Raw genomic sequence first — 18,055 nt, 5'->3', positions numbered from 1 at the left:
TGGCAAAACAAGGACAGGGATGTGGAGATGGACAGTAAAAGAAGTTGAAAGAGCAACAAACATCCATTTGGAATGCCCGACATTAGTTTTTGAAAAGTGAGTGAAAAATTGTACACCTCAAAATGGTTAGCTCAGCAAAAATTTGTTCCCTGAAAGTACATTTAAAAAAAAGAAAATTTGCTTGGAATGTGTTTGGAAGATTCGTCAACACATGCCTACTATACTACAGAATTATAGGATATTAAACAAGCTTTCATTTCGTATCATGTTTATGTCCCTTGTGAAATAATGTTTATTGTCACTCACTAAAGTTACTTGTTACTTCTGGCAGTGTTACAATACCAGTACTAGCTGTCCTACTACCTGCAATTGTTAGTGCCATGGGTCAGACCGGCTTTATTAGCAGCAAAGGACGAGATAGCGAGTTTAATATCCTATTTATTACCCATATAGTCCATGGGCCAGATACCGAAACCCTCACCCCCCCTAGGGATTTTTGGAGACAAGTATTTTTAGATACCTCATATATGAATTTAATATCTGCTTGTCTGCAGCAAAAATGTTGGTGGATTAAAAAATATCACCATTTGAATGGGGGTAATGTTGTTGTCATCCATATACATTTTTAACAGATATAAGGCCAAAATGAATGATATTCATCCTATACTAGATGTTAATAGTAACAAACCAAATAACAATGCAATATGTGGTATGAATAATGATATACTCATCGGCAAAAGTTAAGCAATGCCTGAAATGCATTATTTTCTATATTTACACATATTTTGGTTTGCTTGAACCTTTTACCATTAAAAATTGCACTGTATTTAATATATTGAGGCAGCATTATTCAAATATGGTTCAGTATATCTGCCTATACTATACTCAACAAAATTAATTAAGGTCCAGTAGATATTTTAGCATTTTTCTTTAAATATGGGGGGAAATACAACTTCTACCGTTGAAAGTTGTCAGCATTGTGGCATCTTCTTGAACTTAATGACTTAAATAACAATTTTGAGGGAACACAATAACAAAAAACATTTTGAACAAATGTGTAAGAAATACTTGCCTAATGCTCATTTCAATATTTTTCATAAGTATGTGAAATACCCAGTGTTTTTTGTGTGTATAACCAGTAAACGTTTACTGAAACAATGTATAGAAGCCATGTATATGACCAAAACATGCTAAAATAATATAACAGTAACAAAGAATTATATTATAATATAAGAAAGTTTACTAGCCCTTAATTAATTTTGTTGAGTATACATGTATGTGCATCAATATTATGAATATGTCCCTCTTTACTAAACACCAGTGTTAAAATTTAAAGCATCAGTTTTGTGTATCTACCATAATTTCTTTTACATTACATGTACAAGTCATCTATCTCACAAAAGTTCATCTTATTACTAGTCTGTGTTTGTAATATTTTTAGATTTGCCTTTATATTTACATTGTGCTTAACTTATACTCAGGTGTATATAATTAGTTTCTACATCAAATATTGTCTAGGAAAGTTTTGACTTCCTTTCATATTCCTTTGCATTTTCATGCAATTAAAATATGTCTGTCATGTTCACAATTTCTGGTATTCTCCTTCTCCAGATTCTGCTCTGGTTCTTCCATCAGTATGTCCATCAGCGCTCATAGTATAATATCACTATTTCATCTCTAGTGTTCCTTCTAAAATTTCTCAACCATATGACAATTTGGTTGAGGAATAGCCTGGACTGCCTGGCATGACTGATACCAAATGACAACTTGGCAATTTGTTCTCTTTATGTGCATTGTCAGAGCATTCTCAGTGAATACATACATGTAGAGTTGAGTGGAGAAGGCTGATTTACACTCTACTGTAGTTCAATATTATCATCCTTGGTTTGGCAACAAACATTTCCAGATATTTCTCAAGTCATAATGTTTTTGTATGTTATTCATGCCTGCACTCCCATAGAGAAGGTATATGAAATGATCTGCTTCTTAAATATATGAACATCAATTTTTGCTGAACTTCATGAGCTAACAACATTTCAAGGAAGTCTTGGTGTTACTTGAGAATATTCAAAACCTCCAGTTTTCCATTCTGCATAAAAGCACTGTTGGTATCATAGCCAGTAATGGCAAGCACAGCTGGAATTGCTAGTTGGTGTCTTCATTGCATCCTTAATGATGCTGTGCACATCTATAAGATGCCTCTTGTTGCCAAGTTGAGTGTATAACAATTTTCGTATCTGGGATGGTGAACTGGCAGCAATGTACAGATATTGAAGTATAATCTTTGTTTCTGCATCTTCTTGTGTACTTTACAACACCCCCAGACATGGTTTGCATTTGAAACATGTACTTTATCTCACAAATAGAACCCTCTTCCCAAGAAGCTGAGGGCAGAGTTTTCTTTTTTTAATTTAAAAGGTCTTCCAGTCTCTTAAGACCTTTGTAGGGATTTCTTGATCAAGTGTGGCTTGGAAGAACCCCTTTCACATGAGAAATTTACTGCCAAACCACAAATGCTGTTATTATGCTACTGTGGATTAGTTGCAAACCTTCCATCCAGTAGATATTCCCTGAAAATATGCTGTACCAATAGAGCAAATTGGAAGAGAGCAAATTGCCATGGTCTCATATTAGTTATATCACAAAGTCCAGGGTATTCCTCAACCACATAGAAATGTCTGAGAAATGTCCAAAGAAATACTGAAGCTGAATTGGATGGTTTGTGATCTGATAATGCAAGAGCTGTTGACATATTGAGGAAGGAACAAGAGCAAAGGCCCAGAGGAATGTTTTTTTTTTACAAATATTGTGAACATAATAGACATTATATTTGAGTCAGATGATAACACTGAAATAGGAAAGAAAGTCAAGTGCTAGATATGCCTGATGACTATATCTGATGTCAATTATATAAACCTAAGCATAAATTAAGCACAATTTAAATACAAATATGTTTTTAAAAATAGTACAAGCTTCTGTGAGATAGATGAATTGTAAATGGTTTAACACACATGCCGAGGAAAGGTACTTATAATTGGCTGGTACTAAGAACAGAGAGACATCTTCATAAATTTGTGAACATTGTATATAAACTCCATATACTGAACCACATTTGAATAATGAAACCTCAATATGTTAAAAAAAGCCAGGTCTATTTGTTTTTTTAATAATAAAAGCTTCAGGCAATCCTAGGTATGTGTATATATACATAGAAATTAAACATTGCTTACTAGTAACTTATTTTGAAAAGTATATAATTATTCATACATCGTATTATATTGTTTTGTAATTGTTATTAACATCTACTTTATAGAATAAAAGAAAGGATGTAGAAATAGAAAATTGTAAACTTCACATACCGGTATATCATATTTGGGTCACATAAAATGATTGAGAATTGGGAATGAAAGTTAAATTTTTATAGTGCTAGATATTTGCCTGATGACAATATTCTATGCAGATATCAATTATATACACCAAAACATAAGTTAAGCATAATGTAAATAGAACTGCAATTCTAAAATATTACAAAAAGCAACAAAAAAACCTAGCTATTGTAAGATGAACTGTTGTGAGATAGATAAATTGTATATGTAATGCAGACTTGCCTAGAATGGTATGTAAATTCACTTTTTATGTTTGTAAGACTTGTGTGTAATATAAAAATATTCAAAATATCAATATTTAAGTAATGCTGCCCTCAATATTAAATACAATACAATAATAAAAGAATCAGAATGTTTTAGGTACGGTATGTATATATACACATGTACATAGAGAATAATGTATATCGGGAACTGTGTAACTTTTGCTGGTGAGTATATCCCTGGTACTATATCCATACCACATATATTGCATTGCTTTGTGGTTTGTTATGAACATGTAATTTAGCATGAATAGCATTCATAATTTGGTCTTAAACCAGTTCAAAATATGTATGCATGTTAACTTCAACATTGCCATGCAATTTTTTCATATACTATGTTTGTAATACTCAGGACATTTCAAATTCATTGACTCACTATACTTAGTAAAATGCCAAAAATGTATTAGTTTTTGGTGGAATACATTCACCAGTAACCCAGTTTTAAAGTAAAAGCAGTGATATAGTCCAGAATTATTTTCAAATAGTTTTGAAAATTATGTGAAACATTCACCTTGATCAGAAATTTGCTCTGTTAAAAATAAATAGGGTGCCTACACTCAAACGTGCCCTACAGGCACACCCACCAATAGATTGCCTGCAGACAAGTTGATTTGAATATGTCTATGGATAGGCTTCAAAGATATACTCATCTTGAAAAATCCCGGGAGGGGGGGGGGGAGGGGCAGGGGGGTTATAGTGGGCCCACGGTCTTGTATCACTTTGATATGTACCAAGATATTTTTAACCATAGGGGTAATAATAACTTTTCTTAACCACTGGACTTGATTAGCCAGCTTTTGTCTGGGGCTAGGTCAATCTCCCTGACTCTAGGGCTAGATGAAATTTCTAAATATGCCTGATGTTCTTACATGTTTACCGCTGATCAGGTCATAACTCTATGTTTTTCAGAATTCTGTTCAATTACTTACCAGTGTTTGCCAAGTTACACTGAATTATTGTTTTAGAAATATTTTAACAAATTAATCTTTTCAACTTTGTTTCTATAATCAAGTTGTTACATTTTTATTTCATTGCATAATTTGGACTGCATTTTTCTGCAGATGAATAAATAAGTTTGTAGGTGAAGTGTTTATGAATGTTTCTAGAATAAATAAACCTTAATTTACAAATGCTTTGTTCCAGTAAATAAATGGACAAGAAACATAATTAATCAAATCACCATTTAATGCATTATGGGGTGTGCATAGATATGCAGCCTGCTTACACTGGAAATTTTTTTGCTTTAGCCAGTTTTGAGATATGTAGAGTATTTCTTTGAAAATTATTAAGATGTGGTTAATTTAAGAAATATTTTATTAGCCAAAGACTAAATGTTGTAGCCACTTTGTATAAAATTTAGCAATTGGCTAATTTGGCAATGCACAGGGTGAGCCCTGGATACGCAATTGCCTTACCTATAGAGTGTACGTTACAACAGAGATATACATACATTCTTGAATACAATGGCCTATATATACGGTATAGCCTAACAGGTGAGTTAAAATTGAGAAATAGGACATACAGCAGGTTATCTGATATTCAGGAAGTACTGGTACACAGGATTAGTTTATAGTGTAGTTTATGTATGCAGTGTTTGATTTTTCAGTGTTAAAGCAGTAAAGAGGAATGTGTTGACCAGTGATATTATTTTAAAAAAAAAACATATAAAAATATATGTTTCCACTGAAACCACCTTAAAATTTTAAATTACATAAAAATATTTAAAATATTCGATGTTTCGTTAGTCTAAAAACCAACATCCTCAGGAGAATAAACAAACAAAGTGCTGGGCATATAACCAGTGAGGTATAAGTGATATTATTTGAAAGAGGAAGTACATGTGCCACTGCAGCCAGGCATGATTGAAAGCTAGAAATGTAAATATGTAAGTGTCACTTCTTCCTTGTCTAGTATTCTGCAAGTATTGCGGTATATGTTGACACTGGTTCAGCCATAGCAACTTTATATCGATACTTTTGTATTAAGGAGTGTTATGGAATAAATACTCTACAGGCTGTATATATACTGTACAGGGTAAAAACTTCAACACAGGAAGACTTTCTTTCATATTTTTTGTTTGTTGTTAAATTGTTTTGAGATGGGAGAAAAGGCTTTATGCAGTTTTTTTCAAGTGTGAAGTTGGTCATGGTAGTGGGTCAGCACTAGAAAATGCAGGGTTGCTGTAGTTAAAGTGCCAGTCAGTATCAAACTGAATTTAACCAATGTAAACATTTTAAAGGGACAATCATTGTAACATGTTTATGATATGCAGAGCCATTTTGAAGATTGAAATTACAGGGCTAGAATTTAATGACGGCAATTGCCATCGTTGAGATATTAATGACCACTGGTAATGCTCCTCAATGATGGCAAATTGTTTACACCTGGTGTACATTATCTGCCAGTATATAACATTAGTACATTTAAAATATGACTACATTAAGCAAAATAACCTTTTAGTTTTATTTATTTACTGCAAAAGTCTCCTTTTTTTAAGGGGCGGGACGTAGCCAGTGGTAAAGCACTCGCTTGATGCGCGGTCGGTTTGGGATCGACCCTGTTGGTGCGCCCATTGGGTTATTTCTCATTCCAGCCAGTGCACCACAACTGGTATACATGTATCAAAGGCCGTGGTATGTGCTATCCTGTATGTGGGATGGTGCATATAAAAGATCCCTTACTACTAATAGCCAATGATTAATACATCAATGTGCTCTAGTGGTGTCGTTAGACAAAACAAACTTCTTCTTTTCATTTTTTTTTTTTTTAAATTGCTGTGGGCAGGCTTTAAATTGTTGTTTTTGGGGGGCCGTTGCACTCAAGATGAATAAAAATTATTAACCTTTTTCCTACAAACCATGGTAACACATGTGACACCCAAGTAACGCACATGCACGACTTAATGGGTAACACACGTGACATCCTGGACAAAATTTCTTTGTCTTATCCTGATCTATATGGAATTACATAATGTAGGTCCTGTTATCAGACTTTTTTTGCCAGTTTCTATTTCGGGACTTTAAAATGTCTTATAATGTTAATACGGAAACTTGATGATAGAACAACCATAAAAATTAGCCCCCCACACACACACACACTTTGAAAATCCGTCAGGAAAATGCTTATTGTCAGGACTGTTTACATTAGATGGTGTCTTTTTATTGTATTTTAAAATTGATGTTTCATGAATAGAAGTTAGAAGAAACAACAATGTCAAAAATAAACAATAATCCTGTTAATTCTAACACTTAATGAAACCATTGGTACATAATGGAGACCTATTGTTATACAATAATGATTAAAGATAAAGGAACGTCATGGCTGGTTTCTTCAATAATGTCACCCCCAGAACAACTTCCAAGTCAGCGAAGATGATAAGATGCCTCTTGGTAATTCCAATTGGTTGTAGTCCTAGCAGCAGAAATCCAAGGGTAGAGGAGAATGCTCTAATCCCAAGCACTTTTACACAAGACCCAAAGGGCTGCAACCGGCCTTGGTGGCGCCGTGGTTAGGCCATCGGTAAACAGGATGGTAGGTACTGGGTTCGGATCCCAGTCGAGGCATGGGATTTTTAATTCAGATACCGACTCCAAACCCTGAGTGAGTGCAAGGCTCAGTGGGTAGGTGTAAACCACTTGCACCGACCAGTGATCCATATCTGGATAACAAAGGCCATGGTTTGTGCTATCCTGCCTGTGGGAAGCGCAAATAAAAGCTCCCTTGCTGCTAATCAGAAAGAGTAGCCCATAAAGTGGCGACGGCGGGTTTCCTCTCAAAATCTGTGTGGTCCTTAACCATATGTCTGACGCCATATAACCATAAATAAAATGTGTTGAGTGCATCGTTAAATAAAACATTTCTTTCTTTTCTTTCTTTCAAAGGGCTGCATTTAATTTACCTTGATGAATTTTTGCTGGTACGGTTTTTAACAAACAAATCTAAAAGGAAATTTGTAGCTGAAGTCATCACACTTGACACAAATTAAGAAAGACTGAAGTAGTATGTATCAGGAAGGTTTACACATTCCCTGTATAAGATATATATGCTGGATCCAGCATTGGCAGGTAATCTGAAAATTAAATGGTTGGGTGGATTTGCCATGTGGATACAGGACTAATTGATGTTGAGTCATATGGGCTTACATATCTGAAAAATCTTACTTAGTATCTTCATTGCTTAAGAAGGGGCGGGATTTAGCTGAATCGGAATAGTAATCACCTGAGATTCTTTAGTCCGATCCTCTGTTTTTTTCCCCTGTCCCAGCCAATGCCTACAACTGGAATATCAAAAGTCATGGGGAGTCGAACAAAAGAATACTGGCTCACTCTACCAAATCCCAAAAGGTTCCAGCAAGGAGCTACTTTTCAACCAACTAAGTCAAATCAACCAATTAGCTCCATTTTCTATTTTGATAAACCATTATAAATTATGCGTCAAAATTACCTTCAATAAATTTCGCTACATTTTCTATTTGGCTTTAATCCTACTGGACATTTGTAAATTCAATAGCACCAAAACCAACTCTCACCTGCTATACTGACCCTGGTCTGCCTGCTTATGGCAGGAATGTTACGTTAAGTTTAGTTGCATTATATTGCGGTATTTTGTTTAAATTGTTGAAATTAAGTGTGAAATGAGACCATATTTATTTTGGTATTTTGGTGAAAACTTGCTTGGGTGTTTTTGGAAAACTATGGGCTTTGTAAAGGAATTTTAATTACCCAGCTAATCGTATTGTATAATATTTATTTGCTGGCCAATGAAAATGGTTTGTACAGTGGTGACTGATTAGCCCTCACTTCGAGTTTGGCTTTTGATAGTGAGTGTTGGTTTTTTTCTTATAGTCTTGTTATAATTTATGCTTGTGCTTGCTTCCAAATAGTCTACCTTTAGATGTGTAAAATGTCGTAGTTATAACTAAGTAATAGTATTCATTTCTGTCTGTGCAATTTGGGGATATCTGAGTAAATTAAAGTGGGATGCACTTTCCAAATAAGCCAGGGTACGTGGAACCAGCATAAGGGTTCCATTAGACTTTAATAGGGAGTAACGTCTGGGGGTACAGTTTGTAAACACTTTTTTAATAAACAAGGACAGAACCGTTTTAAAGGTCCTCTCAGACTTTAATAGGGAGCGGTTTATATGATGCAGGTTGGTTAACAGATATCTAAATTTGCAAGACTTATGAATGTTTCTAAGAAGAGGTGGTATTAAATTAAGGGAGGGTGATATTTTTGTAACTGATTGCTAGTTTTAGTTATTTCTAGTCTTTGGTTTCTCTGGAAAAAAAATTGTAATAATAATTATAATTAACCTGAATAAATATATAATTTGTAATGTTTTTTTATCTGTTTGATCATAGTATTTAGAGTGGTATTTTATGTTTGCTTGTGTTTTAAGTTATAATAGTTATTTTTGGAGACTACAACCAAAAGGGGTAGCGAACCCTGGTAAAAATTTATAATCTCTCGTGAAACGGGAGCAAAATTCATTACACTATTCCATGTCACATGTGTTACTGACCCTATGTAGACTTTCCTATCCAACCCTTAACCATTGTCTAATATATATGTATCAAAGGTACCAGTATGCTTTATCATAAAGCACACACACGAGCACATTGATGTATCACAGTTATTCAGTAGAGGCTGATAGTCATAGACAGTACTATACAAATTCCCATGTGATACCGTTTATGTTAACAAGTGTGTTTTCAATCATACATCCCAAGCTGAACCCCTAATTTTTTCTGATTTACTTTAAGGGTGAGGGGTGGTCGTTATTATATCTGTGGTGTATATGTTGATTGATACGCTGCAGGTAGGAGTTTTAGCCACATACATGTATGTTACTATTGGTGGTATACATTCTACCTGTATATGTGAGTTGGCAGTATTTTAATCCCTTACCAACACAAGTTGAATGTCACTTTCAAAAGACTATATAGGTACCTGGAGTTACTATATTAAAATATTTTGTAAATGTAATGTCATGTGCATGGTTGAAAGCTTTATATATTGATTTCTGTCTCTCCCCATAACACCGGTCTGGGATCGATCCCCATCGGTGGACCCATTGGGCTATTTCTCGCTCCAGCCAATGCACCACGACTGGTATATCAGAGGCTGTGGTATGTACTACCCTGTCTGTGGGGTGGTGCATATAAAAGATCCCTTGCTGCTAATCGGAAAGAGTAGCCCATGAAGTGGCGACAGTGGGTTTCCTCCCTTAATATCTGTGCGGTCCTTAACCATATGTCCAACACCATATAACCGTAAATAAAATGTGTTGAATGCGTCTTTAAATAAAACATTTCCTTCCTTCCTCTCCATAACACATTTTAATTTGACTGAACTCAGCTGAACTCTCACGTATAACCTGGTTATAATTATTATCACTATAATTTATAGCATTAAGCCATCTAGATAGTGTCAGGCACTATTGCCTTGTCAAATGTTAAAGTTTGTTTTGTTTAACGACACCACTAGATCACATTGATTTATTAATAATTGGCTACTGGATGTCAAACATTTGGTACTTTTAACATACAGTCTTAGAGATGAAACCTGCTACATTTTTTCCATTAGTAACAACAGATTTTTTTAATATGCACCATCCTACAGACAGGATAGCACATACCATGCACTGCCTTTCATATACCAATCATGGTGCACTGGCTGTATTGCCGGGTCAAGGTGAATCCAAAACATTTACTGACTAAAATATTTACCAGGTATATGGTTTGTTGTATTGTTTAAGTATCCAGCACATGCAAATAATCATGGTTTTTGTTTTACTTCTAGTTATTGTTAATTTGTTTTTTCATTATGTTTTTTTTTTTTATAGTAAGCTGTATAGAGTTAGTTTGATCTGTGCATGCAAGCATGGTTATGAGAAATGTCTGAACTAATGAGAAATGGCATCTGATAGTCATGGTCAGCAAGCTAAAGACAGCATGGCCAAGTTTGGCTATGTGGAGGTGAAGAGCAAGCACTTGAAGGTAGGTCTTCACTTGAGTGTTACCATCCACTAGCATCTTAAATAAAAATCACCAGCAAACATCTTTTATATATATGAAGTGATAAACACCAGCCATCGTCTTTTATATATCTGTAATAATAAAACCAGTAAACATCTTTCATATATATAAAAGATGTTTGCTGGTGTTTATTATTTCAGATATATAAAAGATGTTTGCTGGTGTTTATTATTTCAGATATATAAAAGATGTTTGCTGGTGTTTATTATTTCAGATATATAAAAGATGTTTGCTGGTGTTTATTATTTCAGATATATAAACGACAATGGCTGGTGTTTATTATTTCAAATATATAAAAGATGTTTGTTGGTGATTATTATTTCAGATATATAAAAGACGATGGTTGGTGATTATTATTTCAAATATATAAAAGATGTTTGTTGGTGATTATTATTACATATATATAAAAGATGTTTGTTGGTGATTATTATTTCAGATATATAAAAGACGATGGCTGGAGTTTATTATTTCAGATATATAAAAGATGATGGCTGGTGTTTATTATTTCAGATATATAAAAGATGTTTGTTGGTGATTATTATTTCAGATATATAAAAGACGATGGCTGGAGTTTATTATTTCAGATATATAAAAGATGATGGCTGGTGTTTATTATTTCAGATATATAAAAGATGTTTGTTGGTGATTATTATTTCAGATATATAAAAGACGATGGCTGGTGATTATTATTTCAAATATATAAAAGATGTTTGTTGGTGATTATTATTTCAGATATATAAAAGACGATGGCTGGTGTTTATTATTTCAGATATATAAAAGATATTTGTTGGTGATTATTATTTCAGATATATAAATGACGATGGATAGTGTTTATTATTTCAGATATACAGTGTATAAAAGATGCTTGCTGGTGTTTATTATTTCAGATATATAAAAGACGATGGCTGGTGTTTATTATTTCAGATATATAAAAGACGATGGCTGGTGTTTATTATTTCAGATATATAAAAGACGATGGCTGGTGTTGTATAAAAGTGTTTCATCACACACTGCTTCACTTATCAAGTACAAAGATGAAGAGAGTTTTAAGATTGGCAAACAACGGGCTGAATATATGGTTACTAATTTCTGGTCTGTTGAACGTCTACCACAGGATCAACGAAAACATGCGGTGGTCATTTACATCAAAGAGAGTGTTGCAGACATCACAGATGTTACGTTTTCTTGTAATTCAGGTATGTGTTCATGTCCATTATACTGTCAGGTTTCTTCATTAAAAGGAAATTAAAATACTTAATAAAGATATTTGGTGGAGGAATGGTGATAGGTTTATTTAGTAATATATTCCACAAAATCCATTTTCAAATTGTCATCATGGAGTCCTATTTTGAATTACTTTATAACATAAAAAATATCATATAAACTTGGGGAAACAACAGAATATCCAGTGACTTTAGATGGTTGTGGTCATGTTCCAGTGATCGATTATACTTGTTGACAGTTGATCGGTAAATTAAACTCCACCAGTGTATATGTAATTGTTGATTATAAAAATACATAATCATTTGACACGAAAAATGTTCACTGTATATGTTCCTATAGTATAGACGATGGAATTGATGTAAATTTTCTTGGGTTTTCATTTGTTGTCATTTGTAAATTTTTACATCCAACCAATGCCCCACAACTATTAAATCAAAGGCTGTGATATGTGCTGCCCTGTCTTTAGGGAAAGTGCATATATAAATAACACTACATGAGTGGCCTTTAGATACATTTATCTTACAACAAGTTGTTTTAAAATAAATCTAATCTGGATCTGGATATGTTTCTGAACAATGAGTTGTAAGATAAATGATATCTAACAGATACGAATGTAGTATTCTATTCCTTACATACATGTATCTTAAAACCCCCAGATTTAAAATAAATTCAAATGTTATTTCCTACTAAAACATATTCATGGACCTTATGCGTCACTTACACATCAGGATGACACATACACTACAGAGTAATCAGTTTCGATCATGGTTTTGTTTTTGATGGTATGACAGTGATGACCTAGTCGTCACCTAGGAGCAGCCAACTGTATGTCTTTAAATTGTTGCCACATGTACATGTTAACAGTATGTTATCAAAAATAACATTCATTTGAACTTATTTTCATGCTTATATCCAATTAAGGTTCAAGCACGCTGTCCTGGGCACACACCTCAGCTATCTGGGTTGTCTGTCCAGGACAGTGGGTTAGTTGTTAGTTGTTAGTAAGAAAGAAGAGGGTGTAGTGGTCTTACACCTACCCACTGAGTTATTAAAACTTGCTCTAGGCAGGGCTATTTTTGAAGTTTAATAGACAATTTGGCAAAACATTTTGCTCACCCAAAGCTAGCCCTGTCTAGGTGGGAGCTGGTACTGGGCTGCGAACCCTGTACCTACCAGCCTTACATCCGATGGCTTAACCATGTCACCACTGAGGCTGGCGAAAACCCCCAAAACAAATGAGCTTCTCACCAATGGGTGTGTCAGAAAGTTAAATAAGCAATCTGTGATAGGGTCTTTCCTGGTGAACATGGCAATAGGTGCATAGTCCTAATAATTCAAATGCTTCTTAAGTCCATAGGTTGATTATTTGTTTAGGTTGTGTCATGTTTTTTTTCTTCTTTCAGACACTGAAGCTAATGATTGGGTGGAACACATTAAAAAAGAAATGGCAAGCTTGTCATCATTAAATGGTAGGGATTCTGTTACTTGTATTGTTACAGTAAATCTTTCACTTTCAACTGTTGTATTCTTTATTAATACATTATTATTATTATTATAAATTTTATGTATGGTATTAAACAGAATTAGTACATGTAATGTTAGGGGCCGTTACACAATTATTAATGTTAAGAGTTACTGTTTTACAATTAACAATATACACTAGACACTTCCTAACTGGAATAATACATGTACATGCTTGACTAACAAAATGGGTGGTTTTGGTAATTCTCCACTGAGTAAGCTTTTCTTTGTTTTTATGGGAAGGTGGGAAAAAACCCAGTTTATAACATTTTGATTAAAACATGTGCAATTACAGTTCCTTCGGAAGGAAGGAAATGTTTTATTTAATGACGCACTCAACACATTTTATTTATGGTTATATGGCATCAGACATATGGTTAAGGACTACACATATTGAAGGAGGAAACCCGCTGTTACCACTTCATGGGCTGCTTCTTTCGATTGGCAGCAAGGGATCTTTTCTATACACCATTTCATAGACAGGATAGCACATACCATGGCCTTTGATGTACCAGTTATGGTGCAGTTTCTTCGACGTACCACACTACCTTAGCAATGTTACAAACATTATGAATTTTAAGTTTGATGCATAATTTACCCTTAAGGTTACAAACCCTAGTTTGATTAATCTACAAACCCATAACACGTTTGGATAAATTTACAATAGAGCGAAACAGGACTCTTTGATATTGAAATGGGAAAATACCCTTAAAAACTAGACTAGAGCTCGTCTTCATAACTCTTACTTCTCAGAGGTACACATTTTTATAAAATATGAGAAATACATTTCATAGTATTAGGAACACCAGGATGACTTGAAACACATCTAAACAATAAAATCTAAGTAATGTCTGCATGATTTCAATTATTAAAACTAGCTCTAATGGTGAAGAATACATCATGTCGTTTAAAAAAAATTGTCTGCCAGTTTTATGGCATTGAGGAAAGTGCTACCAGTATATACATTGTCCATAAATGATGATGATGATCATACGGCTTGGTGCATGTACAGACATTTTCTTTTGGTTTCCACGCTAAACCTTATGCATAGCTTCTTTACACTGACTTCAGTAGACTTGTTTTGAGTTTGAAATTTTCCTTCTCCTAGGAGAGTTTTCTTACTAGGATTCTGAGCCTCTCCAGCCCAGGGAGTTTGCTTCTCCTAGACAGTTATTTTTCTTGACTCACGTCCTCTGTGTGTCCAGTCCATATTAGTCTAGTCTCTACCCTTTGACCAGTCCAGCTTGGGTGACCCTACCAGGAACTGATGCTCCAGTTGGCATAGCTCTCCAAGTCATTGAGACATGCAAGCTACCTCACCACGTCAATGAATGGACCATGAGATAGTGTTGATTAATGTATTTGTGTATTTCCATGTGCTAATATTTAGGATTGTAAACTGACTGTCGTGTGTTCTGTATTGTGATTGGTTAAATACATTCTTTTTCCGGGATCAAATAGACAATAACACCCGGAAAGCTAATGACGTCATTAGAAAGTGACGTCATTAGCAATTGGAACAGGCGAATTTGATGATTCAAGGGTCTACAGTTAGATTGTAGCCAGGTATTTTTTTCAAGGAATGCCAAATATGCAGTTAGTTCTGTAGAAAAACGATTCAGTTTACAATGGACATAACCATATGGAGTTTTTAGATTTGCGGGTGTTATTGTCTATTTGATGCCCGCAAATGACATTTGCAGGATCAAATAGACAATAACACCCGCAAATCTAAAAACTCCATATGGTTATCTCCTAAATACCTATGGTATGATAACCAATTTGAGCAATATGGTTTCTTTCTTGCAGATGAATTTCCAGTGTATTTAGTACCAAATCAATTTCTCACAGTCAAAGGAGAAATGGTGATGCGTGTACGTGGAGGATGGCTGTCACTGTGTGACTCCAATAAGCGCATAATACGTGAATGGGAGCTGACTCGGATACGGCGTTACAAGGAGGAAAATATAAACACTTTTTGGATTGAATGTAGCCGGTACGATGAAAACTATGTTCAATGTTTGACTGTTTATTTTTTTACCTTTTCCGATGCCATATAACTGTAAATAAAATGTGTTGAGTGCATCGTTAAATAAACCATTTCCTTCATTTCCTTCCTTTTTACCTGTATTCTTCTTTGAGAGAATGGCCTCGGGTTGCTGCCATTGTAGGATCATTTTGACTAACAGCCTTTTTGGCAGCTAAAATTACATATTTTCTTGTTTAGATATCAGTATTAGTATATGCATTGTGTTTTTGGTCATGCTAATATAGCCCATGCTGGATTTTACATCCAAAACATTTGATACGACCAAAAGTTTTAAAAATAAAAAAATAACAAAAATCATTTACACACCCATTGGTGAGAACATCATTATTTATTTTTGATAACACATACTGTTAGTACATAATATATATATATACGTATGACAACATTCACAAGACATATGCTTGGCTGCTCCTAGGTGATGACCAGGTTGCCAATGCCATACTATCCAATGAAAAAACCAGCACTATTGAATCGATTACGCTATGATGTACCAGCCAGATAACCTGAAATGGACTTGTCTGTGATGCACAAGTTAACTACCAGTGCTAGGGCCGTACATATATGTAGGTTTTAGTTGGAAAAGGCATTTTAATTAATTTTGAACGTGGTTTCTGAACATATATAAGACATAGAATACTATATTCGGGTCCATTAGATACCATTTATCTCACCACTCGTTTAAAAAAGTATCCAACTTGATATCGCTCGTTCAGTATGTTTTAAAACAATTTGTTGTATAATAGTATTTAATGGCCACTCATGTAGTATATTCTTTATGTGTATATAGACACAATGCTCGAAACCTTCGTGGTATATGAGCATGTAAAAATCTTCAAGTCAAGTATATACACACTGATATTCTAAACATCAATGTATTTTAAATTTATATATAATATGTTATATGTAGTATTCTCTATGTGTATATAGACTTATATTCTAAACATCAATATAGTTTAAATTAATATATAATATCTTATATGTAATATTCTCTGTGTGTATATAGACTGATATTCTAAACATCAATATAGTTTAAATTAATATATAATATGTTATATGTAGTATTCTCTGTGTATATAGACTGATATTCTAATATATTAATATATATGTTACTTGGGGGCCATTCAACAACTTAATTAGAGGGTTTTTTTTAATATACCCCTCATAATATTTTGTAATACTAAGACCAACCCCCTCCCCTCTATAATACATAATATTTGGCAACACACACATGTTGCTTTCCCTATCATGATGACATACATGTAAGTTGAGCAATATTTTTGGATTTTCTGTTTGTGGTTTGGTTTGATATGATAATAAATACTGGATCAAAAATCCTATTAAAGGACAAATTATCAATGATTGGTTTGATTTTACATGCACTTCGTAGTTAAAAATCAGACATTGGTTTGAAAACATTACAAAACTCCTGACAAACATCTCTTCCTCCCCCATAATGTTTTGTAAAGCATTCCATGATACCCTCTCCCCCCCACAGTGTTATGTCACTGGCATAGGAACTGGAGGAGGGGGCAAAGGGGGCATATGCTCCCCCCACTTTTCTTGATCCAGTAGCAGCAGCGATGGTTTATATATACATGTATTTATATTTATAGATATATATATGTGTGCCTCTCTCAGACTTTTTGGCACCTTTCTACACCACTGTGTGTAATTTTCGAACAGCCCCTTTTAGTTGTTATACAAAGGCTGTTAGTAAAAACATCTTACAATGACAGCAGATGTTGGACATTCTCTTTTAGCCGTGACACACCAAATATGGTTCTGTCTAATATGTATCACTGCACAACCATGCATATTGATCTGCATTATGTTCAGCTGTTGATACACCATCGTTAATACACCACTGTCGATACACCACTGTTGACCGCTGTTGATACACCATCGTTAATACACCACTGTTGATACATCACTGGTGACCACTGTTGATACACCACTGTTGACCGCTGTTGATACACCACTGTTGATACACCACTGTTAATACACCACTGTTAATACACCACTGTTGATACATCGCTGTTGATGCACCATCATTGATACACTGCCGTTGATATAGCACCATTGATACACTGCTGTTGATACACCACCATTGATACACCATCATTAATACACTGCCATTGATACACCGACGTTGATACACCACCATTGATATACTGCCATTGATACGCCATTGATACACTGCTGTTGATACACCACCATTGATACACTGCTGTTGATACACCGTCATTGATACACCACTGTTGATACACCATCGTTGGTACACCTCCATTGATACACCGCCGTTGATACACCACCATTGATACACCACCATTGATACACCACCATTGATACACCATCGTTGATACACCACCATTGATACACCGTCATTGATACACCGACATTGATACACCGACATTGATACACCATCGTTATTGATACACCATCGTTATTGATACCCCATCATTGATACCCTGTCATTGATACACTGCCATTGATACACCACCATTGATACACTGCCATTGATACACCATCGTTGATACACCGCCATTGATACACCATTGTTGATACACTGCCATTG

This window comes from Gigantopelta aegis, chromosome 14, assembly GCF_016097555.1.
Source record: "Gigantopelta aegis isolate Gae_Host chromosome 14, Gae_host_genome, whole genome shotgun sequence".
In the NCBI taxonomy this organism is placed as follows: domain Eukaryota; kingdom Metazoa; phylum Mollusca; class Gastropoda; order Neomphalida; family Peltospiridae; genus Gigantopelta; species Gigantopelta aegis.
This window is presented reverse-complemented; position numbering follows the sequence as displayed.